Source organism: Schistocerca americana, chromosome 6 (genome assembly GCF_021461395.2).
Source record: "Schistocerca americana isolate TAMUIC-IGC-003095 chromosome 6, iqSchAmer2.1, whole genome shotgun sequence".
Classification (NCBI taxonomy): domain Eukaryota; kingdom Metazoa; phylum Arthropoda; class Insecta; order Orthoptera; family Acrididae; genus Schistocerca; species Schistocerca americana.
The window spans coordinates 536,469,457-536,495,277 of record NC_060124.1 but is presented as its reverse complement, the minus strand read 5'-3'; the positions used below and the strand labels follow the sequence as shown (position 1 = coordinate 536,495,277).

Genomic DNA, 25,821 nt, shown 5'->3' with positions numbered 1-25,821 from the left:
ATTCGTGCTGATGAGAGAGATAAGTGAAATACGGAGCACATAAAGACGAAATAAAACAAAACTATGATATTTTTTATTGGGTTATGTCGCACCTGCCTAACGTGTATCTCGTGTGCGCCAGTGACTTGTAAGGCGAAGCGTTCGGGCAGTCTGGTGGGGCAACGTGTGTGTGTGTGTGTGTCAGGCAGCAGCTGAGAGGCCCGTGCAGTGTATCTGTGGCGGCCGAGAGAGCAGCAGCTACAGCGCAGCGCGCCAATTACAACTCGTCAGCCGCTGACGCAACGGCGCCGTCTGTCCTTTGTTTCTCAGCCACCGACAGAAACGAGAAAAATTGGAGGGAGCTGGAATTGCGTGCCTGGGGAAAACGCCCCACCCGTTTCGGCCATTAAACGCGTGGTTTGGCGCGAGTGTCGTTCCAGAAACAGGCCGCGTGATGCAGCCGCGTTCACGGATCGCCGGCTGAGCCTCATTGTTGCAGGCTTTCGGCGTCATTACATTCGACTTGTGTGAGTGCTGTCGTGACAACAATAGGAGGTAAGTGTTTGCAACACTCGCTTTCAGCTTCCCTGTTTTTAAATGAGCCAGTAAACTCCTTGTTTGCATATGCAGCAAACTGCTTGACGCCATATGTTATTAATTTCACTCTGTTCTCAGTGCGAGTTAACTTACTGCTTATGCCAGTAAACTGACATTTGTTCTCATATCACCTAAATTTTAGTGTTTTCTATCACAAACAAGAGGACGTGATTGCCAGCCCTGCTTTAGGCAAGGTGAAGGTTATGCAGGATCTGTGTTCGAAAAGTAACACGAATTGTGTATTGTAATTAAGTGTGTTTTGTTAGGGGCCCTTGTAGGCTCTATATTTATTGAGAAGTACCGAGTATTGTGCAATAATATTGACGTCTGACAGCGGTACTGACAGTCTGCGTAATATATAGGAGGAGACTGCATAACCGTTACTTGATGCAGAGCATGAACACCTGCTCAATATAAAGTGTGACATTCTGCAACCTCGGCAGTGCCTGTCGAGACTTTGTGATTTGCGCACATGTAAACGCCGTATAACATGAATGCGTAAGGAAAGACACATGAATCATTTATTGAAAGGAGCTCGGAGAGCAGTTTGATCCCGGATGTAATACTTTTCAGTAATTCGCTGTAGAAATATTCGACAGAAGTGGTTACGTGCGGGGAAATAAGACTGATACTGCTTACGTATGTTCGCCTCAGCGCTACCTACCAATCGTGTACAATAATGTATCTTATAGTTTGAGGTTTATACATCTCGATTCCGACTTTGTGAAAAGGGAAATCGGACGAGTATATGAAGTTTTTTTCCTGTGTAGAAAACGTGTAACGACGTTCACCAATTCGTTGAAACGTTCTTCGTTCATTCTTAAAACATTCCGACTGTTGTCTGGCTCTTAGCATGATAGAACGGCAGCGTGTAGGGCGCCTACCAAACCACTTTTTCGCCCATTGCCGCTTCCTCTTGTTTTTCTGTTTGCAAAATGTAGCGCCTGCAATCGCAATACATGCGAATTCTATATCTTTGAGTGTCGATATGTCGCGTCCCGCAAATAAATGCCCAAAATAAATATTGTGCAATAATATGAGAGTGTGAGGTCCCATTTAGTCCGATTCTCGCTAAGTTCTCGTTCCTGTGTTGTTAAACATGACTGAAAAGTATCTATACAGTGTGAGCCACGTTAGATAGCCTATTGTCAGCTCTCAAACAGGTTACTTACTTGTTTTTGTAGTATAGGCGATTATTTATTTTGTATAAAAGTGGACCAGAGAATTTGTGTTACAAATTTATTATAGGCACGGAATAAATTACAGCAAATATTATAAATGTTGCATATTCATTTTGGTGGAGCTACTATGAGTAAAATAAGAACTTATGAGTAATTTTAGCATTCAGAAGAAGACCGTGAAGACGTTGAAGTTCACGAGCGCCCTCGATGTTCCATCCCATCATGAATCGCTGAAATAGTGGAAAAAGTGAAAGAAATGATCGTGAACGATCGCCGAATCACAATCAGAGAAGTTGCTGATGATGTTAATGCATTTATCAATTTGCTCATACCATGAAATTTTTCCGGATGTTTTGTGTATGATACATGTGACAGCAAGATATGTTCCAAAACTGTTGGTTTCAGGACGAAAACAGTGATGAATGAAAGTTGCTTAGGAGTTGCTAGATGGAATCAGCTACAGTGCATATGATGCGTTTATTGATATGACGACGAAACTAATGCACAATCATTCCAGTGGAAGCATTGTGGATTGCCGATACCCGAAAAAGCTCAACACTGCGGTCTAATGTGGAGATTACGGTCACTATGTTATTCAATTGTTAACGGGATAATGCGCCATAAGTTTTTTCCACAAGGACAAAAGATCAGATAGGATACTACTTACAACAGTGGACCGCAACCTGGGGATAATTACCGTTTGAGGGGTAAAACGTAATTTCCTGACGGGCAAAAACCAAAGGGTTTAATATTGTGCTTTGGCCATGATACTAAATTATTTTTAAAAGATTATTGCTATTATCACTATTTTTTAATATTGTTACAGGAGTAAAAATAAAAGGGTTTAATATTGTGCTTTGGCCACGAAACTACATTATTTTTAAAAATTCACTGGTATTATCACTATTTCGTAAGACTCTTATGGGACTATTCTTATGACAAAATTTGCAAGTAATTACTTTTTTTCCAAATACTATCATTAACATGTGCCACATTGTGGTAGGTGTTGCCGCGCGGAGTGGCAGCACGGTTAGAGGCGCCATGTCACGAATTGCGTGGCCCCTCCCGCCGGAGGTTCGAGTCCTCCCTCGGGCATGGGTGTGTGTTTGTTGTCCTTAGCGAAAGTTAGTTTAAGTAGTGTGTAAGTCTAGGGACCAGTGACCTCAGCAGTTTGGTCCCTTAGGAGTTCACACACATTTGAACATTTTTTGGTAGGTGTTTCTGTTAGTCGTATTAATGTGTGAACAACATCTTCCTCACTTAGTCCACCCTCGGGACACATATTTTGTACTTTGTACCACGCAACAACGACAGTAAAACTGAGAGATATACAGCACATACTTGTAAAAATCTCACGAAAATGTTTTCTTCAAGTAGTATCAAATTCTCGCAATAAAACAAAATTTGCTTCATTATTCACTTAACAAAAATAAACGAACTAATTAACAGCATAACACAACAGCAACTATGCAATGGATACTACACTGCTGTAGTGCCTACATAGTATTATTATTTATTTTTATTTGCGAATAAGCCTATTAAAAATACGCAGAGTACTGAAAGGTGGGCATTTGCCTTCCTTTGTGCCCATATTTCTTTCATTCTCTACACTCAATGTTGTTCGAGCCTTCTTCATTTGTTTGTTCAACTTGCCATATGTGAATTTTGGACTTGGAAGATTTCGCAGTTATGGACATTTCTGGTGTAATTCCTGCCAATTTCAGATTAGCACCTATCTCGCCAGTCCATTTCATCAGGTCCGTTTAGATTTTACTCCTGTTGTCAAGGAATTCGACTGTTTGTTTTGTAGCTCTGTCTGGGTTCATTCTTTAACGCGTCCATAGAATCTTAACATACATTTTCTAATGTCACTACGTATATTTGTGCAAAGCCTGATTAATTGTTGTCTCTGAGTGGGTATTGTTCGTCTACAACTTCTATGCCTAGAATTTTCCTTAAGACTTTACGTTCGTCTTTCTCAATGGTTCAAATGGCTCTGAGCACTATGGGACTCAACTGCTGAGGTTATTAGTCCCCTAGAACTTAGAACTAGTTAAACCTAACTAACCTAAGGACATCACAAATATCCATGCCCGAGGCAGGATTCGAACCTGCGACCGTAGCGGTCTTGCGGTTCCAGACTGCAGCGCCTTTAACCGCACGGCCACTTCGGCCGGCTCTTTCTCAATGTTTTCAGTGTCCTCCTCCTGTTCAGAATTAGTGTTCCTAATCCACAGAAGCAGTCTGGCTTAATTATTGTATTATAATGTTTAGCATTGTTTACTTGGAAATACATTTCTTATTGTAAATATTTTGGGTAAGTCAGCATGTAGTTTCCATCTTTCAGCGTGTAATTTCGTTTGCTTTTGTTTCGATTCCATTTTCTCAATGCTTTCACCGAGATATTTAAATAGTGATGAAACTGGTTTAATTTTGCCACATTTCGTCATCATTAATTTTGGTGCTTGTTTGTTGCAGGTCACCTATTTTGTCTTTTAATAATTACTGGAGACCAGCCTCTCTACAGTTTCTTTAAAAAGTTCAATCTGATTTTGGGTTGATGAAACATTGCGAGTTAAGATTGCTAAATCGTCAACAAACGCTAGGCAATCCAGAGAACTTTCCTCTGCCTTCAGTGACTGGTTGGTCAATTTTTAGATTTGATATCTATTTGCACCAGTCTTTTATCACTTTCTCAAGGACGCAGTCGAAAATTAATGGAGAAAGCCCGTCACCTTATCATACTCCCGATTTGATGTCGAAAGGATCTGAGTTTCCCCAACAAATTTAACATTTGACTTTGTATCTCTCAGTGTCAGTTTCATGATTGCTAGTGTTTTCGGGTCTGGAACTTGTTCTTTTAATAGTAAGAACAATCATTCGTCATGGACTAACGCTTATTGTTATTGTTGTTGTTGCTGTTGTTGTCGATAAGTGTGACAGTGGTCAGAAACAAAGCATTGGCAGCTTGAAGTCTCACAATTTCGGCCAGTTCAGAATTAAGGAGTCCAGCAGTCAAGTAATTTACATACAGTAGGCTAAAGCACAGTGCAAACATTTTAAATGGGGGTACAGGGTGAACCGGCTGCTGGTGGCCGAGCGGTTCTAAGCGCTTCAGTCTGGAACCGCGCGACCGCTACGGTCGCAGGTTCGAATCCTGCCTCGGGCATGGATGTGTGTGATGTCCTTAGGTTAGTTAGGTTTAAGTAGTTCTAAGTTCTAGGGGACTGATGACCTCAGATGTTAAGTCCCATTGTGCTCAGAGCCATTTTTGGTACGGGGTGAGGGTGAAATAAATGTCGCTAGGGGGACGCTTAGTGCAAAGGAAGAATGTTTTGTAACGAGTATCTACCCTCAATGTGGATAGTTGGGCTCACATTATGAAACGGAGTCGTACAGGGTGCGGCAGTCAAACCTGCATTTTTTAAATGAGTGTAAAATAAATACGGATCCAGACATCAAAATTTTATTCATATAATCTTATTCTACGTTAAAAAGCATTTAAGAAAGATCAACACATTTTTTCATTGTTTGAAAATAACATCAGCAAGATGGCGTCCTTCTCGATCACGGCATTCTCGCAGGCGATTTACAAAGCTGTCCATCACAAGACGGAGAATACCCTGATGAATTCTCTCGATTTCCATCTGGGTTCTTGCTTTGAGATCATCAACTTTATGACGTCTTTCTTCGTACACTTTGCTCTTAAGGTAACGCCATAAGAAAGAATCACAAGCTGAAAGGGCGGGTGAACGGGGAGGGGGGGCAAGCAATCGCTCCATTGTCGATAACATTCTTCTTGGTTTGAGGCCGCACTGTCATCTATAAAATTTCGACGTTTCGGCGACTGTTGCAAGGTGCCTTCCTCAGGGTGTATTGTTAACTGCCTTGAGGAAGGCGCCTTGCAACAGTCGCCGAAACGTCGGAATTTTATAGATGGCAATGCGCCCTCAAACCCAACTGTGACAATGGCCGCAGAAGCTTATGTTTACAATCGCTCCATTCTTAGAAATCACCCGCTTAGGAAAAAAGTCATTGAGAACATTATTAATACTCACGAGGGCTGTGTGACTAGTTGCACCATCTTGTTGAAATAATGTTTCATCATTCACTGCAAATGGATGACACTGAGGTGTGAAGAATGTCCTTAACATTGTTGAATAGCGCTCAGCATTCACGGCAAGAGATTGCCCTCTTTCATTCTCAAAAAAATAAGGGCCTATTATTCCTGGTGAGGACATTGCACACCAGACTGTTGTCTTGGTTGACTGCAGGGGTTTTTCAAGGAGTTGGTGAGGGTTCTGATCACCCCAATATGTAAAGTTCTGTTTGTTCACATATCCATTGAGGTGAAACTTTGCCTTGTCACTCATCCAGAGGTTGTGAACAAACTCCTCATTCGGTTCAATCATTTGCAAAAGACTTTCACAGAAATACTGTTGGACCACGAAGTCGTTATTATTCAAAGTGTTAACCACTTGGATTTCGTGTGGGTGGTGATGTAAGTCTAACCTCAAAATCCTTCAGACAGTCCTGTCAGAAACTCCAAGCAAGAGACTGTCTACGCGCTGATCTCTGGGGGCCTCCTTGCCACAGCAATTCTTACACATTCCACATTCTCGGGAGTATGCACTGTCTTCGCTCTACCACCTCTTTTCCTTGTCGTTTCACCGACGTTTTCAAAGTTTTCGACCCAAGTTTTTACTCAGTTAGCCGAAGGCACCGGCCTATTGCAATTAATTTGAAAATGCGTCTGGAAAAGATGCTGAGAGGCTCCATAGCTACCGCTTTGGTAGAACGCTTTTACTGCCAACGACCGTTGTTGCTTAGTCCACTGCTCCATGGCTACTGAAATGCTTTGTCTTGGGGAACACACTCGTGACCTCGGTTACTCGCCGCCCCCCCCCCCCCCCCAACTACTTTCAGCGCTTCCGTGCACTAATAATAAATGCAGGTTTGACTGCCGCACCCTGTAGATAGCCCTCGTGATGCACAGAGAATTGCATCATTCTATAAAAATGTTTGCTTGAAATAAGCTGTACCAATTGTCTCATTGGCCTGTTATTCAGTCGTTCAATAAAACATCTACAAAAACTAAATATCATCTATCTTATGTAATTTTAAAAGTGAAAGTTCTCAGAGATTTTTTAAATTCCAGAGTTTAGTCAGGCGCTAATAATGGTCTCAGAAATGTTGGGAACGTGTAAAGTTCAACGCCGTTTGCATCAGTCAATAAAAAACCTCCTGGATATGTAACGAAACATTTTGTGGATCTTTCATCGCAGAAATTCACTTGCTCAAACCGAAGAACAGAGTGTTCAGCAATCTGCACCTGCTGGCTGACTATGGAGTGGTGTATGGGAAGATGTCGTCGTTGAGTGATTAGGAAGATGCAAGACGACTTGGACAAAATTTCTGATTGGTGTGGTGAATAACACCTTGCTACAAATGTAGAAAAATATAAGTTAATGCTGGGGAGTAGGAGAAAAAATCCATAATGTTCGATATACGAGGAGTGTTTTTTAAGTAAGGTCCATTTGAACATAAATACACAACGAAAGGTTATTTCAAAAAAGTAAATTTATTTTCAGAAAGTACATACTTCACTCTATTTTTCGATATAGTTGCCGAGTTTCTTCAAACGCGTATCATACCTCTCAACCAATTTTAAAAGGCCCTCTTCATAAAAACTTGCCGCCTCCTCCGATAACCAAGAGCTCACTGCCATTTTCACGTCGTCATGATTTTAAACGTTGCCACTGAGGTGTTGTTTGAGGTGGAGGAACAGATGGTAATCGCTCGGCGCAAGATCAGGACTGTAGGGTGGGTGGTCTAAAACTTCCCAGTCAAACCTGTCCAATAAATCGCGAGCCTGACCTGCAGTGTGAGGTCTTGCATTGTCATGAAGAAGGATAGTTCCCTTTGTCAGCATGCCGCGTCTTTTGTTTTCAATCGCTCTGTGTAGCTTTCTCAGGGTTTAGCAGTATGCTTCTGCATTGATAGTGGTTCCTCGTTGCATGAAGTCGACCAACAAAACACCATGCCTATCCCAAAACACTGACGCCATGATTTTGCGCTGGGATAGAATCTCTTTGGCCTTCACCTTTACAGGCGAGTGTATGTGTTTCCGTTCAGTGCTCAGTTGCTTCGATTCTGGCGTGATATGGGAACCCATGTTTCGTCTCCAGTTACGATCTGACGCAAGAAGCCATCACCTTCTTCGTGATAACGAGTCAAGCACTTCACTGCACACTCAGATCTTTAACATTTGTGGTCCTCTGTTAAGAGTTCAGGACCCAACGAGAGCAAACTTTCCTAAACTTTAGGTGTTCAGAAACCATGTTCTAAAGTGCTGATCTCGACACTTCAGGAAATTCGTTTGAGAGACCTGTTATTGTGAAGTGCCGGTTCTCACGAATCCTCGCCTTCAACTGAAGCCACCAAATCGTCTGTAATCGAAGAAGGGCGACCGGAGCGGTCTTCATCATGGACTTTGTCACGGCCATCTTTGAATTCTCGTACCCACTTACACACTTTCCTTTCACTCATAACAGTATCACCGTACACTTCGCGAATCTGTTGATGAATTTCTGCAGTAGACAGGTTCCTTGCTGACAAAAACCGTATCACTGAGCGAACCTCACACGCGGCGGGCGAGTTGATAGTATTAAACATTTTGAAAGCACAGAACAGAGCCGTACAGGTTAGTTACAGAGCTGAAACTGAGCACAGTTGTTCCCAAGGCATGCCGGTACACGACGCACGCGCTCGTTGCGGCATGTGAGCGGACTACTAGTGTCTACAACAAAACGGACCTAACTTAAAAAAACACGCATCGTAGCATTGGTAATGTGCTACTTGACACAGTCACATTGATTAATTTTTTTTTTTTTTTTTTTTTTTTTCATCAGTCTACCGACTGGTTTGATGCGGCCCGCCACGAATTCCTTTCCTGTGCTAACCCCTTCATCTCAGAGTAGCACCTACAACCTACGTCCTCAATTATTTGCTTGACGTATTCCAATCTCTGTCTTCCTCTACAGTTTTTGCCCTCTACAGCTCCCTCTAGTACCATGGAAGTCATTCCCTCATGTCTTAGCAGATGTCCTAGCATCCTGTCCCTTTTCCTTATCAGTGTTTTCCACATATTCCTTTCCTCTCCGATTCTGCGTAGAACCTCCTCATTCCTTACCTTATCAGTCCACCTAATTTTCAACATTTGTCTATAGCACCACATCTCAAATGCTTCGATTCTCTTCTGTTCCGGTTTTCCCACAGTCCATGTTTCACTACCATACAATGCTGTACTCCAGACGTACATCCTCAGAAATTTCTTCCTCAAATTAAGGCCGGTATTTGATATTAGTAGACTTCTCTTGGCCAGAAATGCCTTTTTTGCCATAGCGAGTCTGCTTTTGATGTCCTCGTTGCTCCGTCCGTCATTGGTTATTTTACTGCCTAGGTAGCAGAATTCCTTAACTTCATTGACTTCGTGACCATCAATCCTGATGTTAAGTTTCTCGCTGTTCTCATTTCTACTACTTCTCATTACCTTCGTCTTTCTCCGATTTACTCTCAAACCAAACTGTGTACTCATTAGACTGTTCATTCTGTTCAGCAGATCATTTAATTCTTCTTCACTTTCACTCAGGATAGCAATGTCATCAGCGAATCGTATCATTGATATCCTTTCATCTTGTATTTTAATTCCACTCCTGAACCTTTCTTTTATTTCCATCATTGCTTCCCCGATGTACAGATTGAAGAGTAGGGGCGAAAGGCTACAGCCTTGTCTTACACCCTTCTTAATACGAGCACTTCGTTCTTGATCGTCCACTCTTATTATCCCCTCTTGGTTGTTGTACATATTGTATATGACCCGTCTCTCCCTATAGCTTACCCCTACTTTTTTCTAGAATCTCGAACAGCTTGCACTATTTTATATTGTCGAACGCTTTCTCCAGGTCGACAAATCCTATGAAAGTGTCCTGATTTTTCTTTAGTCTTGCTTCCATTATTAGCTGTAACGTCAGAATTGCCTCTCTCGTCCCTTTACTTTTCCTGAAGCCAAACTGATCGTCACCTAGCGCATTCTCAATTTTCTTTTCCATTCTTCTGTATATTATTCTTGTAAGCAGCTTCGATGCATGAGCTGTTAAGCTGATTGTGCGATAATTCTCGCACTTGTCAGCTCTTGCCGTCTTCGGAATTGTGTGGATGATGCTTTTCCGAAAGTCAGATGGTATGTCGCCAGACTCATATATTCTACACAGCAACGTGAATAGTCGTTTTGTTGCCACTTCCCCCAATGATTTTAGAAATTCTGATGGAATGTTATCTATCCCTTCTGCCTTATTTGACCGTAAGTCCTCCAAAGCTCTTTTAAATTCCGATTCTAATACTGGATCCCCTATCTCTTCTAAGTCGACTCCTGTTTCTTCTTCTATCACATCAGACAAATCTTCACCCTCATAGAGGCTTTCAATGTATTCTTTCCACCTATCTGCTCTCTCCTCTGCATTTAACAGTGGAATTCCCGTTGCACTCTTAATGTTACCACCGTTGCTTTTAATGTCACCAAAGGTTGTTTTGACTTTCCTGTATGCTGAGTCTGTCTTTCCGACAACCATATCTTTTTCGATGTCTTCACATTTTTCCTGCAGCCATTTCGTCTTAGCTTCCCTGCACTTCCTATTTATTTCATTCCTCAGCGACTTGTATTTCTGCATTCCTGATTTTCCCGGAACATGTTTGTACTTCCTCCTTTCATCAATCAACTGAAGTATTTCTTCTGTTACCCATGGTTTCTTCGCAGCTACCTTCTTTGTACCTATGTTTTCCTTCCCAACTTCTGTGATGGCCCTTTTTAGAGATGTCCATTCCTCTTCAACTGTACTGCCTACTGCGCTATTCCTTATTGCTGTATCTATAGCGTTAGAGAACTTCAAACGTATCTCGTCATTCCTTAGTACTTCCGTATCCCACTTCTTTGCGTATTGATTCTTCCTGACTAATGTCTTGAACTTCAGCCTGCTCTTCATCACTATTATATTGATTAAATATCTAGGCGTAAATGATGGAAAGCGATTTGAAATGAAATGAGCATGTAAGGGTGGTAGCGTGGATGGCTAATGGTCGACTTGATTTAATTGCGAGAGTTTTAGTATAGCGTGACTTGTTTATATAGGAGACTGCATATAGAACACTACTGTGATTCGTTCTTTAAGTACTGCTTGAGTGCTTGGGATCACCACCACGTCGGATTATAAGATGACATTGAAGCAATACGGAGGCAAGACACTACATTTGTTACCAGTAGGTTTTGTCAGCACATGAGTATTATGGATATGCTTCGTAAAATCAAATGGGAGTCCCCGGAGAGGAGACAATGCTCATTTCATAAAACACTGTTGAGAAAATTTACGAGAACCAGCATCTGTGAATGGAACAGGAAAGGAAATGACTAGTAGTGGTGCAAGGTACTTTCCAGCATGCGATTTTCTGGGGGTGTATGAAGACGTAGATGTAGGAGTCCATGTTAGAGCCTTGCCATTAAAATTCAAAAATTCAATAACTATTATTATATGTCAAAGAACATTATGCAAATTGGGGTTCACTCTGCACAGAATCACTTATTCCACCCAGTATGAAAACCTTTGCTCTCAATACCTTTCCTTTGTGTGCACGTGGCAGCCAGGCCGAGCAAGGGTTAATACGTCAGAAACAGAAAAACAACTTCAAATCCAGCGAACAACGTCACATAAGTACATGTCAAAACTACTAGTTTAATGTTGAAGACATTAACATTAACTGTGCATTTTCAATCTTTGCCTTACTTTTACACCATTCTTGTCATATTAAATCATCAGTCTGCTTATCTTGCGAGAAATTGCATTATATCAGCATCGTTGTGCTCTCAAATTGAAGACATTACTTATAAATGAGTACTTATTACTTATAAATAAGTACTTATAAGTAAGTACATTACTTATAAATAAGCATCACCATCCACGAAAGAGGAAATCAAGCTAATTATTCACTCGCTTAAAAACAGCTAAGCACCAAGGGAAGATTCTATAATTGCTGAGCTTTGTAAGTATGCAGGGGATAATGCAGTAGATAAACTAACGGAAATTATCAGCCAGATTTGGGAAACTGAAAGACTCCCACATGGCTGGAATTCTGCTCTAATTCATCCTCTTCATAAGAAAGGCGACAAAACAGATGAAAATAACTATCGTGGTATCTCTCTCATATCAACAACCTATAAGATTCTGTCGAAAGTTCTGCATACTAGGACAGAAGAACAGCTAGACCCACGGCTGGGAGAGTATCAAGAAGGTTTCAGGAAGGGGCGATCATGCGTCTAACAGATAATGAACCTCAAATTCATCCTTTCGTACCTGAAGCTCAGGAATACAAATTTTGTTGTGACCTTTGTGGATTTCAAAAAGGCATACCACTCGGTTTTTTAAAATAAAGACTGGAGTGTGGCAAGGAGATGGGCTCTCACCCTGCTCTTCAACTGTGCCCTCGAGAAGGTGATTTGTGAGAGACACAAAGAACTGGAGAACCAAGGAATTAAAAATGGTGTCAGGCTGGCTTACTAGAAACAACCTCTTGAAATCGATTTTGCAGACGATCTTGCAATTTTTTTCTGATTCCATGGAAACAGCTGAGAAACAGATTAATGAACTTAACGTACAAGCACAGAAGACTGTCCTCCAAATTTCATCTGAGAAAACCGAGTTTCTAACGAACATAAATTCACCACCAAGGGAGCTTGTAGTGGGTCAAGGCAAAATTAAGCGAGTTGAAAAGTTTAAATATCTCGGAGAATGGATAACAGCCACCTTATCAGAGAAAGAAGCCTTCATATCACACACGAACAAAATGGAAATGGCATACCATTTAACCAAAAACATCTACAACAAAAGATCAGTATCGTTTAATGCAGAGCTAAGGCACTACTGCAGTGTCATCCGTCCGGAGGTCTTGTACGCTTCTGAATGCCTAGTAATGAACAAAAAAGGCGTAATCGAAAAACTGGAGTCCAAGGAAGGGAAGATGTTGAGAAAGATCTTTGGTCTCATCAAAGAGAATGGGGAATATAGAAGACGTCATAATCATGAACTGTATTCCCACATAGAGAAGATAACCCATGATGACATCTCGGAGCGTATCCCACTCAAGGAGAAACTTTGGCGTGGCAGGGTTTCCAAGAAAAGCCAAAAGTATAAACAGGAAAGCCTGGGACCCAGGAGAGGAAAGAGCAACACCGAGAACGGATGCGGGAGCACTGGGCAAACATCAGAACACGTAAAGCAAGACAGTTGAAATAACGTGGTCCAAAGATGGCCTATACAGAATGAATGAATGAATTTGAATAAGTATGGAAAGATTCTCAATTAACGAAACACCAGTTCTGGTGGCACATGGTCAGTATTATTACGACCTAGGGAAGTACTCAGATTCAAACATAATGTCCAAAAAACTTATAGAAAAAACTCCATGATTCGAAATAAGAAACACTGTCGAGCATTTACTGAAATTAATGAAGCTGTTTCCTAAAAAAAAGACAAGTATCTACCTGTACTATCCGCAACGGAAATTGTACCAAAGCATATTACAATGAACATTCATGCTTACTGCCTCGGCAACAGAACACAAAGTGCCATACAAAAACGGCAGCCAGCGGCGATTGCTACGAATACTAGTCTTTTAAGGGCGTGGGGTAAGATCTCACAGCCAACGGTTCAGAGAGAAACAGTGGGAATGCTCAGACTTGCAAAGAAGTAACTTTGCCAGGCCTCTCTGGAAAATATTATCAAGTTTTGCACTACGCTACCAGAGAGTGCAAGAAAGTCTCTGTTCCTCTTACTGGCAGATTCGACTATATACACTGACACATTCATACTTGCAGAGATTGTTCTTGGATATGGAGTGGATGAGGAGACAACGTTAGTTATTACACAACATGCATATTCTCTTTCCAAGAGACCGAAACACTCAGAAAAACAATTTGTGCAACGTATAAATTAAGTTACAAAGCAGTATCATGCGATAAAAAATGAAAGTGGTCTTAGACGGACCCCTTTCATCATGCAGTCAATTAGGCAGAAAATTTCACAATTGCTAATTGTTTTTAACATTTAAGAAACAGTGACACAAAATTTTCTTTTTACAGGAGAAGTCTCTAAATCTTGATAAAATTATCAATAAATACACAGATAAAATCAGAAAAACAAACTTTTTCTACGCAGACCGATACAGAAGACACAAAAGTAATAATACATGTACAATCTACAGCAATAACGCAATTACAATTTAAATTGGGAACATTTGCTATCAAATCAGTCACCATTAAACAATGTGACAAATTTCGCATTACTAATCGAATCAAGTAAGCATTAGCACTGATACAATTAAAATTTACATGCTGTTAACAACCTATGTATGAGGATAATTAAAAAGCTAATAAATTAAGCGACAGTCATAGGGTTCCCTCATAACTGACATAGACAAAATTCAACACAGGTATGTGCATTTATTGCAAACTAACATTGTGTATCTGTATTGGATAAGAAAACAAGCAATGAAATACTGTAACATTAACTCTATACATTAGCATGGCTTATACACAGAATTCTCTGTTCGAACAGGAATGGCACAGTCACTCACATGAGAATACTGGCATTATTAAGACCTTCACCACTTGCAAATAAGACACAGATAATAATACAAAAAACGCACAACAAGGCACTGATTTTAGAGTGAGGTTCACTATCTTAATTTATTCTTCAGACTATAATTGTAACACTTGAGAGAAAGTGATGGAAATGCTATTGGCAAGCGTGGAATAGTATACCACTTTTATTCTAGAGATACATGCAGTATGGCCATGGGTGGAGTGGTAACACTGAAAAACGAGACTCGATTGCCATCCATCTAATTCAGCTCCACTCGCACCACCTCCATGTCCTCAGAACAACTCTCTTCAGACTGCTTTCCGCTGTTCTATTGACTGATATCTCCTAGACCCTGATAGCCTTACGTTTCTCTGAAATTACTCGCAACATCCATGACAACCTTCACGCTTTGATGCACTTCCACATAATCGACAATGTTTATGTGGTCGCTACACTGCATCAGCAGAAGAAACGTCACCTTAAATAAGTTTCATATCTCCGAGGAATGCCATGTGTTCATGAGATACTGATAGCAACTATTTTCTAATAAGCGTCCTCTCACATAATGGAACAAATTATTACTCTAAAGAGTTTCACAGTGCGATATTTACATCACAATTCATTTAGTCCACTACAGGAAACTACATGTCGCAGTTCAAGCTCCTGAACATATTGTAAAACCATGTCTATCAGACAAGACTGTTCTCTATGAGTTTCTTTCCACTTCAACACCATACAAAGATTGCCTAGTGTCACCATTATGAAAGTTCAAAAACATATGGCTCAAGTGGTTCAAATGGCTCTGAGCACTATGGGACTTAACATCTACGGTCATCAGTCCCCTAGAACTTAGAACTACTTAAACCTAACTAACCTAAGGACAGCACACAACACCCAGCCATCACGAGGCAGAGAAAATCCCTGACCCTGCCGGGAATCGAACCCGGGAACCCAGGCGTGGGAAGCGAGAATGCTACCGCACGACCACGAGATGCGGGCTCAAAAACATGTGTCACCCATGCCACTACCATCGGGAAACATGATCGTCATGAGGGGATGTACGTGGTCTGCAACCGGTTTACGATACTCCTTGACCATCATGGCTTCTTACACGAGCTCCACTGGACCAATGGGCGCCCACATGAATGTGCCCCAGAGCACAATGTAGCTGCCGCCAGGTCTTGTCTCCGTCCCACTGTACAGGTGTCAAGGAGCTGGTCTCCTGTAAAACGAGAGATTCGCGCCCTCCCATCGGCATGCTGAAGAAGGTATCGGGATTCATTAAACTATGCCACTGCATCAAAGTCCAGCGCCGATGGTCACGTGCCCATTTCAGTCATAGTTTTCGATGTTGTGGTGTTAACATTGGAACATGCATGGGTCATCGGCTGTGGAGGCCCCTTGTTAGGAGTGTCTGGTGCATTGTGTGTTCAGACATACTTGTACTCTGCCCAGTCAGATGTTAGTTCCACCACAGTTCGCCATCTGTCCTATTTCGTCTGCCCAGCCTACAACATCAGACATCGGTAATGAGAGGGGTAGCCACCCAACCCTACGACATCTGCAAGTTGTTTCACCTTTGTTTGACGACATATTGAAGACACTCCCCACAGCACTTCTCAAACACCAGACAAGTCGTGCAGTTTTCGAAATGCTCCTGCCGAGCCTCCAGGCCATCACAGTCTGCCCTCAGTAAAACTCAGGTAGATCTTATGCCTTCTCCATTCTACACACGAACAGCACGCTCACTGATACTACATGCACCGTGCACTTATGGCCAGCAGTCATTCCTCGCCAGGCGATGCTGCTATCGCCTGGGCGGGTTTCTGCCGACAGTAGGGCGGTGGTCATAATGTTCCGACTGATCAGTGCAGGTCAGTCAGTTCGCGCACTGCTGCTGTGCTAGAGGCTAGCAGGTGACGCACTGAGCTTTTTACCCAGGGACAAATACAACTTAGATAATCCTAATGTTCATGGACTGTCTATAATTTAACTTTGCAGAGGATGTGAGTCATACACTAACACATTTATAGCCGCATATACAAATAGTATCATCATCTGGCCACTAGTTGATGTCTCTTACGTCAAAGAAAGTATACAAAATTGGGCGAATAGGGAAGCTCCTGATTCCAGAAAGACTACATCATTTCAAGACATTAGCTACTCTACCTGCATACATGCACTCAACACATTTTACTGTGAGATATCTGCCGATACAGGCACGGACATGTTGGTTCAATAAGGACGAAAATTATCTAAAACCAAACTCCACTGGCCAAACAAAACTTCTACAACTGCATCTGCTGTGTTATTGGTAATTCTCTCAACATCCACAACTCTACTGTGGCCCTACAGACCACTCCATACCGCCTTCTTTTCATTGTCCTGACACATCCAAACGCTAAGAACATCTGAATAAAGGCTTTGGCACTTCGTTTGGAAATTATAGCATCCACTGATTATGGTCAAACGGTTCTCTGAAACTTGACAAAAGTCTATATGGCATTTGGCGAAATAGCTATTGCCCATTTGTTTGGCTTTTCTTAGATCTGAATCTGAAAACAACATAAATTAACATATTCCAGCGTATCCATGGTAACACACCATGATAAATATGTTCTTACCCAACTTAGTACCAGGGGTGTCAGCTTATTCTCATTATTGTATGAATGAATTCTCATTATCGTCGTTCAGTACCTGACATATCCTGTCGTGGTAATCTCCAGTGGCAAACCTGGCATTTGAATGCTTTCCATCCTCACTCCTCTCATCACTCCCTATCGGTCGTGTCAATACTCCTTTCTCACATCACATCATCGATTATGGTTTGTCCGACTTTAATACCCACTGCAGACTTGGTGTTTTCTCCATCACGTCATTTCTACTAGTTATAACAAACAATCAAAACATCTCTGATTTTGTAAACCCTCATCGCCAGTTTTGTAAAGGCCTCGTCGCTACTGCCGTGGAGGCCAAGTTACCACTGTTGTTATGGTAGGCCGAGTTTGTGAATTCGTGAAACGGTTTCTGGTGCAGTACACCGCTATGACAATTTCTTCCTGCCATTATTACACAACTATGCCCCAGGGTCAGGTAACAGGATAGGAGAACGCAGGTTCTACAACACTTCAACAAATTAGTGACAAAGTTACACAAATGAGTTAAAAGGTTTACTTAACTTTGTGACTTGTTGAATACTGAAGTCTGCAACACTGCATGTAATATAACACAAAAAAGGCCCTCAATCACTAAGCGAAAATAATCGTGGGTAAACTTCACAGTACGTAGCAAACGCAATTTACAATAACGGTCTGTTCACTTCTAAGATTTCACTAATGATGTTCCCTGTGTAAGTCAGTCCTGGACGATTATGTGCAGCCAAGTGTGCGAGAGCTGCTCTTCTGTCTTCCGAGTAGGGCTCTTTCCATTGTCCTCCTGTCACTGGCGGACTGTACTCGGCCGGCATTGGCCGAGGCGAAGTCGATATTTTCACCCTCAGCGCCGCCCATGGCGCTGGTGGAACTCGTGCAAGTGGCGAGTCTCTATGGCACTGGAACCAGCTCGCATCTTGGCGCCTGTGGTGCTTTTGCCCTGGCTGTGTGTTGTTAGGACGACACAGTATGTGAGTAAGAAACAAAACTGCACACATCGTAGTGTCTATTTATGCACTCACTCTGGCAGACATGTGCCTCTGTTTACAATGCTACATCGCCACAGGCAAAGCGCTGTCCTAGGAGCTGTGAACTCCAACACACAACCCTCACAGCGCAACTCAATAGCTGTGGCATCAAAAATACCTACTGTGCACGTCAAAAATATAAGACCTTTCTTTGCAGCAGTATCTGAACTTCGTTTTATTTATATTTATATAATTTTATATCATCTCTCCATGGCGAGTCACTGTGGGTGGCTTGGGCTTTTCACAGGGCCCACAGATAGCAAGTACGTTTCTTATGTGTATCTCCATACCACTGAAATATACAGAGTCCTTATTTCCATGTTACATTTATATGATCGTCTCCTCTTTGGCTCATATGACGCACTAGCCTTTCATGATCCAAAAATTTACATTAATGAGAAAAAAAAGATGCAACAGAAATCCTCCCGGTGCATTGCACTCTAAAATGAATTTTCAATTTTGTATTAGACTTCAACCACTTTTGTTCCACTGGCTGCATCATTTGTAATGATTGATGTATTCATTTCTGTACTCAAATTGTGGTCTATATGTGTCAGAACTTCATGTCAATATGACCACACCACGTAGTTTAAGTACTGTTGGTGACTATTCTATAGTTGCAATCAATCTACAATAAAATACAGATTGTTTATGACTGATCGCTGTTCATCTTTCCCAAAAATGAACTCATAACAAGATAAGCGTTAATGAGCAGAGGAAACTATTACATAATTCACTTATCACCTAACTTGGAGATTATTATATCTAACAACAAACAAATTACATGCACACTTTGACAAGAAGACTGAAACAAAGTAATTTATTATAATATCTCAGACACAATCAGTACTCATTTGTTATTACATAAATTTCTTAGACTCAGAAATATGATACTGACCTTATGGTTCTAATAGTGTCTAGTTCAACAATGCTGTCATGAAGCATTCCCCTTATGTGGAATCGTCTGCAGTAAACTATGAAAAATATAGTGCGTAGTTATTTTTTTTAAATAGATGGTGAGACTTTACTAACACTTTTTTCACAATTGACAGATCAGTTTTGCACAGTGGACCCTTTAACTTTTCTCCACGACTTTTAGTTCACTCTTTGATTCTCAATTGCTTTCAGATGCCTGTCGTGACCAACAGGTGGAAAATTCAGCAATTCCCTAATCCTGTCGGTGGGCCATTGGTTCCTTGTGACAAGCATAAGTGTCATGCCATTTGACTATTGGAACAATTCGTTGAACACATTTTCGAAACCACCCGGAAAGATGTTCCAAGTTTGATGTTGTCAGCTGCAGTACCGTTCTTTCATCTGTCTCACCACTGGGTCGGAAGCAGGATGATATCTAGAAATATAAATTATCCCGTCTATTGCATCAGCCCTTGGCACTGACACATATGGAGCTGTGACACATTATCCATTCAAGAACTGGTCGGCAAAAGCTTCCATCACTGACTACACTATGGCACTGCACAATGTGGTAAATTTACAAACTTAGAGGTACGTTCCACTGCAATGAGTGAATATTGAAATCCTTTCCGTGTATTGGGAAAGGAACCAAGCAAGTCTGTAGTGGCGAGTTCCCACAGCCTGCTGGGCACTATGTTTAATAATGAACTATTTGAAGTCATTGTGGGTGGTTTGGCCTTTTAATAGAGCCCACACCTAGCAAACATCTTTTTTATCCGGTTCTCCACATTGTTGAAATATATATAGTTCCTTAGTTTCATATAAAATTTATGACACCTAAAGTGCGCGTAACTGAGGTGCGTTTATCAAATTAGTTTGTTGATGAACTATTTAGGCACACACATCACTCACTCATTCTCACCCAGATTAGTCCACCTAAACAGAAATCCATTATTCGCCAAATAATACTGTTGAATACTTGTCTACCTTTTATCTCGCCCATGCATTTTCATAGCTTTCAGGATGGGATTTTTATCTCGTTCGTGCACAATATCTGAGAGAGCTGCACCAACAAAATTTTCAAAACTAACCTGCCTTATTCATCAAAATTTGTCTCGCTCAGTTCATAGTCTCAACTGTCGGGTTAAACCAGACAGTGCCCATGATAATGCATCAGTGACAACAGTACCCTTCCCCATCACTTAGAATACTCTGCACCGGTGCTCCTGCAAGTGAAATGCCCAGATGCCAAGATCCCCAAGTGTCATCTTGGCCATCATCAAAATCAAGAACACTTAGTGTTGCTGTAAATTCTTGTGGTCTTCCAAAGACTTAGTAATGGGATTTTGTGACACCCTGGATGATTGATATTGTCACTAAATGCATTATAAAATAATTTCTCTCTGATATATCCAATTTTTCACTGTGTCTCCGTTTTCTGAAACAAATCTATTTCTTGCCCAGTCCGTGAGGAATCTGAAGACAGGTAGTTTCTTGCCTAGATCGGGCTGGAATAATATGGAAATGTCCAGCAAAGCTTCGTTAAGAGTCTGACATACCTGCTGTCCCATTCCCAGGACACATTAATCTCTGTCAGATGGCACAGCTGTAGAGTCGTAAGGAATTAATCGACAAAACGTTTGTACATTTTTGTCAGCCCTGAAAATTCATATATTTGTCACTTGTGTTCGGTATAGGAAGCCTTTGATAGCTTCCAATTTTTCGGTGTCAGGCAGGTAACTTCCGATGAAATGATGTTGCCCAGGAAATTAATTTCCTTGTGACCAAATTCTGATTCTGTTAGATTTACTAGTTACCCCATGGTCTTCAATTTAACAACAGATCTGAAGCTGCATTTGAGTTTCCCACGATTCTCCCGCTATTAACTCATCATTGACGCAAAGCATGATCTTTTCCTTCAGTTCGCTGAGAATCATGGTGTTAACCCCCCCCCCCCCTATTGAATGTGGCTTACAGTATGTTTGAGCTCAATGGTAGCTTCTGGAACTGATAGCGCTGTCTGTAACACAAAAAAACTGTGTAATGGTGGCACGTCAAATGTAGCTCCACCTGCCAGTAATTATTTATAAGCTCTAGAGATGTGAGTATATGCACAGCACGCCATGAAATCGATATAGGAGATCGTCAGCGGTTTTCGGTGTAACGGTCTCCGTTTGTATAATGGCATTAAGGAATCAAGTACTAATGCCATAAATCCATCCTTTTTAGGGAGACAAAGGAGGAGACTCTTATATGAATTCGATGCTTCTTCATTAATATCTTGATCTAGCATCGATGGTTTTTCATCCTGAAATAGTCCTTTTTAAATGAGAGGTATAGAAAATGGATGGACAAACAATTGCTGGTATTCTTCCACTGTGAAAGTGTACATGAAATTTCGAGTGATGCCTGGGGTCTCTGGGAACTCCCCTGCAAGAGAATTTCATATATCCAGTTTGTTCCTCTTACTGAGTGACTCAGTATTACTAATTTATCCTCAGTCTCCCAGTATATTTCCTCAGAACTGCACCTCTAATCGCACACATCTATGTTCACATAATTTCTGACCACAAGACGAAGTGATTACTTTTTCATAGCTCTTGCTTATGTACTCATCAAATTCCAGTTTGACGTCACTGCTCTCCATTTTGAGCAAGACAAATGTCTTGGTCAGATGTATTTGCCATTTGGTACTGGTTCAGAAAATCCCAGCCGAAGATTGCCCTGATTGTTAGGAATGGGACGACAAGGTAATTTCCATGTAATAAATGAGACTGGCATTCAGTCTGATTTCTGGTCTGCTTCTTTACATCAAACCTGTTTTCATTCACTGCCCCACATACTCTCATTCTCTGCTTTAGGAAGTAGCAACAACTATTCCTTATTGCTCATGTTAAAGATACTTTGGTGAATCACAGAGATCTGACTACTAGTGTCCAAAATGCATTGAAGGCATTTGTTACTGATCCTAGCATTGAGTATCGAGTAGTTGATACACAGTGTCTGACTCTCTCCTTCTATAAGAGTTTCTGAGAACTGTTTAGAATTTATGTACAAGACATAGGCTCATTAACATTTACACCAAGATTGCCCAGTGTGGATGCACCTGTCGAATTCCTCCATGTATCTTTTACCTCTCCGCTCCAGTTGATGCTTTGTGGATCTGAATTTAAGATTTCTACCAATTCCACTTATAAGTATTTTGCCGAGATGTCTGCAACGATTGCCAGGTACTATTTTCTGGCACCATTTTTCTGGGGGAAAGTTATTTCTCGCAATTTGTACATGCACAGAGTCCCTGCAGAAGGGACTGACAAGCCTTAATTCCATGTATATTCCAATTGCCAATCATTATTTCCCTTTGCAACTAGTTGAGCAGTTTGGTTAAACATGTTCTTATTAACTCAGGACGATCGTTAAATCGATGTCCGCCCATGTGCTGTGGGTGCTACACATATTTTGTCAGGCAGTTATATAAGACAAGTGGAATAATCTTACACTTCAAGCAGAATGTAATAATTTCAATTTCAAAGAAAGCAGGTGCTGAAAGGTATGAATTTTACTGGATCATCAGTTTAATAAGTCATGATTGCAAAATACTCAGACATATTATTTATAGAAGAATGGAGGAACTGGTATGATTTCAGGGAAGATCAGTTTTGGTTTCAAAGAAATGTGGAAGTGCACAAGGAATACTGTCCTGACAATTTATCGTAGAAGATAGTTTGAAGAATGGCACGCCTGAAGCAGTTTTTAGATTTACAGTAAGCTTTTGGCAATGTTGAGTGGCCTACACGCTTTGAAATTCTGAAGATGACAAGTATAAAATACAGGGAAGGAAAGGTTATTCAAATTTTTTGCAGGAACGAGACGAGTTATAAGAGGTGAAAGGTATAAAATGGAAGCAGTGGTTGAGAAGGGAGTGAGACAAGGCTGTTATTCAATTTGTACATTGAGCAAACAATAAAGGAAACCAAGGACAAAATTGGCAAGTGAACTAAAGGTTAAGTAGAAGAAATAAAGATTTTAAGGTTTGATGTCGGCACTTTAATTCTGTAAGAGATGCCAAAAGACTGGGAAGAGCCGTTTAATGGAATGAATAGCGTCTTCAAAAGAGATTATATCATAAAAATCACGGTATACCCGACGGGAGGCCCTAGTCACACGATATTTATTGAACCATAGTAAAAATGAAATGGTTGTAGTCAAATGAGGCAATGCTGGAGGAATTAGTTTAGGAAGTCTACATTTAGTTAAATTAGTTTTGATACTTGGGCAGCAAAGTAAATGATGTAGCGAAAGTACTGTGGACAATAGGCATTTCACAAAACAATTTTAGGTTTAGAAATTTGAAGGTATAAAAGATTGTTGATGATTTGATGATTACTTCGAATAAATAATTAAGAAGTACTAAATCGAATTTTGGAAGAAAAGAAATTTGTAGTACAACCTGACTAAAAGAAGGGATCAACTGATAGGACATATCTCGAAGCATCATGAAATCGTCAGTTTGGTAATGTAGGGAAGGGGTAGAAAGGAAAACTGTAGAGGAAGACCAAAGCTCGGATATAACAAGCAGGTGGAAATGGATGTTGACTGCAGTAATCATGAAGAGATAAAGGAGCTTGCACAGGATAGGCTAGCATCTAGATTTACATCAAACCTTTCTTCAGACTGAAGGCCACAACAATAAATGCAACACCGTTCCGTAACTGCAGATGAGAATATGTTGATATTGCATTGCCACTGTACTCGATCTAGGACCGCCTTTGTCTGGTTCTCTACTGTGGTCCTGCAGTTTCCTGACAGCATCTCCATATGGAACAAACCCATACGTGTGCTCATCCTCAACCAGCTGACTGAAGAGGGGTTCAATGTAGATATCCACTGCCACACTGACCCTTGATCCCTAACAGTTGTCTCACTACCGCGCACCCTTCTTCAGCTAAGGATTTTGCGTGGGTGTGTCACCTCACGTAATACTAAAATGATAAGGGCAGATCTGTTTTCTGTAACTGTGTTATAATAAAGCTTATGTATCACTACCAGGCACAATATAATGTAAACAATACTGAAGTTATTTGCATGCCTTAATTACTGATGATGGCCATTAGTGGCTCGAAACCTGTCTCCAATAACTTAATTATGTAAAATTTATAATCCTTAATCAGTGGGAGAGTTGCCCCACCCAAAAAGCACTTGTATGCCTGTAGGACACGCCTTACCTTTGGAGACACACACTCTGCATATGACTGGTGCTTTCACTTCCGAGAGCAGACGACAGGGCACCCCTCGAAACCCTCAGGTGGGTGACAAGACGAACGAAGGGTAAAAACCACGTACACAGGTAAAATGTAAAGCCAGATCAGCCGCCTTAACGTTGTCGATAAGCACCAGAGGTAGTGTGTCAGCAAATTTAACGTTCCGCCATAAAGTGCCCAAATTAGGGCAATCCAAAGGGGTGTGGGCCACTGGGAAATGGGCACCACATCAGCAGTGGGGTGGAACCTCACATCGGAGGATTTGGCTGTGTGTCAGCCAAGTGTCGCCAATGCAAAGCCGACAGAGGATACTTAATGCCCTGTGAGAAGTACAAAGGAAAGACTACCACATGGTCATGGCCTCCTATATGGTTCGCAGTTTATTTGGGAAACCAGGGCACAGCAGTCCACAGTACAAGCCTCTAACAATTGTCAGCACAGAGTCAACCGAAGGTCCAGTACCAAAATTGGCATCCTGGTAGCCAACTTGGCCAACCGTCATTCCCTGGGATCTTAATGTGACCAGAGGTCCATATAATGACGATTGACTGTCCAGTTTAGTGAACATCATACAGGAGATCCTGGATAGTCAGAAACAATGGGTGTCGAGGACAGCACTAGTCGACAATCTGAAGACTACTCAAGGAGCCACTGCTGATTAAGAATGACTTGCCACTGCAAAGACTGAGGGCTCGAGCAATGGCGACTAATTCTCCAATGAAAACGCTGCATCCAATTGGCAGGCAGCATAGTTCACTGGATCTTGCATGGGTGTAGGAAAAACTGGTTCGTCTGTCGACCATAGAATCATCGGTGTATACTACATTTGAGCCTGGAAATGCGTCAAGCATGTCTAGGAACAGGCAGCATATAAGCATAGGGTCTATTGATTTCTTCGGCCCAAAGGAGTTACATACAATGTGGGGGAGGGAGGAGGCACAAGTTATTTCTCCCTGACAAGAGGCAACAGCAGGGAACATGGAGTTAAAAGCAGAGACTTGAAACAATCCTGATTAATATGACTTCATTTGTTATAACTGGAATGTTATTGTTGTTGTGGTCTTCAGTTCAAAGACTGGTTTAATGCAGCTCTCCATGCTACTCTATCCTGCGCAAGCTTCTTCATCTCCAAGTGACTACTACAGCCTACATCCTTCTGAATCTGCTTAGTGCATTCATCTCTTAGTCTCCCTGTATGATTTTTACCCTCCACGCTGCCCTCCAATACTAAACTGGTGATCCCTTGATGCCTCAGAAGGTGTCCTACCAATCGATCCCTTCCTCTAGTCACATAGTGCCACAAATTCCTCAACTCCCTAATTCTGTTCAGTACCTCCTCTTTAGTTATGTGATCTACCCATCTAATCTTCAGCATTCTTCTATAGCACCACATTTCGAAAGCTTCTATTCCCTTCTTGTCTAACCTATTTATGTCCATGTTTCACTTCCATACATGGCTACACTCCATACAAATACTTTCAGAAGAGGCTTCCTGACACTTAAATCTATGCTCGATGTTA

The 25,821-nt window shown here is 41.4% G+C and overlaps 1 protein-coding gene across 1 annotated transcript in view; it reads left to right on the top strand.

Moving 5' to 3' along the window:
- The first annotated feature begins 219 nt into the window (after positions 1–219).
- Positions 220–25,821, top strand: part of LOC124619473 (solute carrier family 22 member 1-like) — a 264,507-nt gene continuing 238,905 nt past the window's right edge. The window contains exon 1 of the mRNA XM_047145879.1: positions 220–534. The gene's annotated coding sequence lies outside the window, so the exon portion shown is untranslated. The remainder of the gene's footprint in view (positions 535–25,821) is intronic.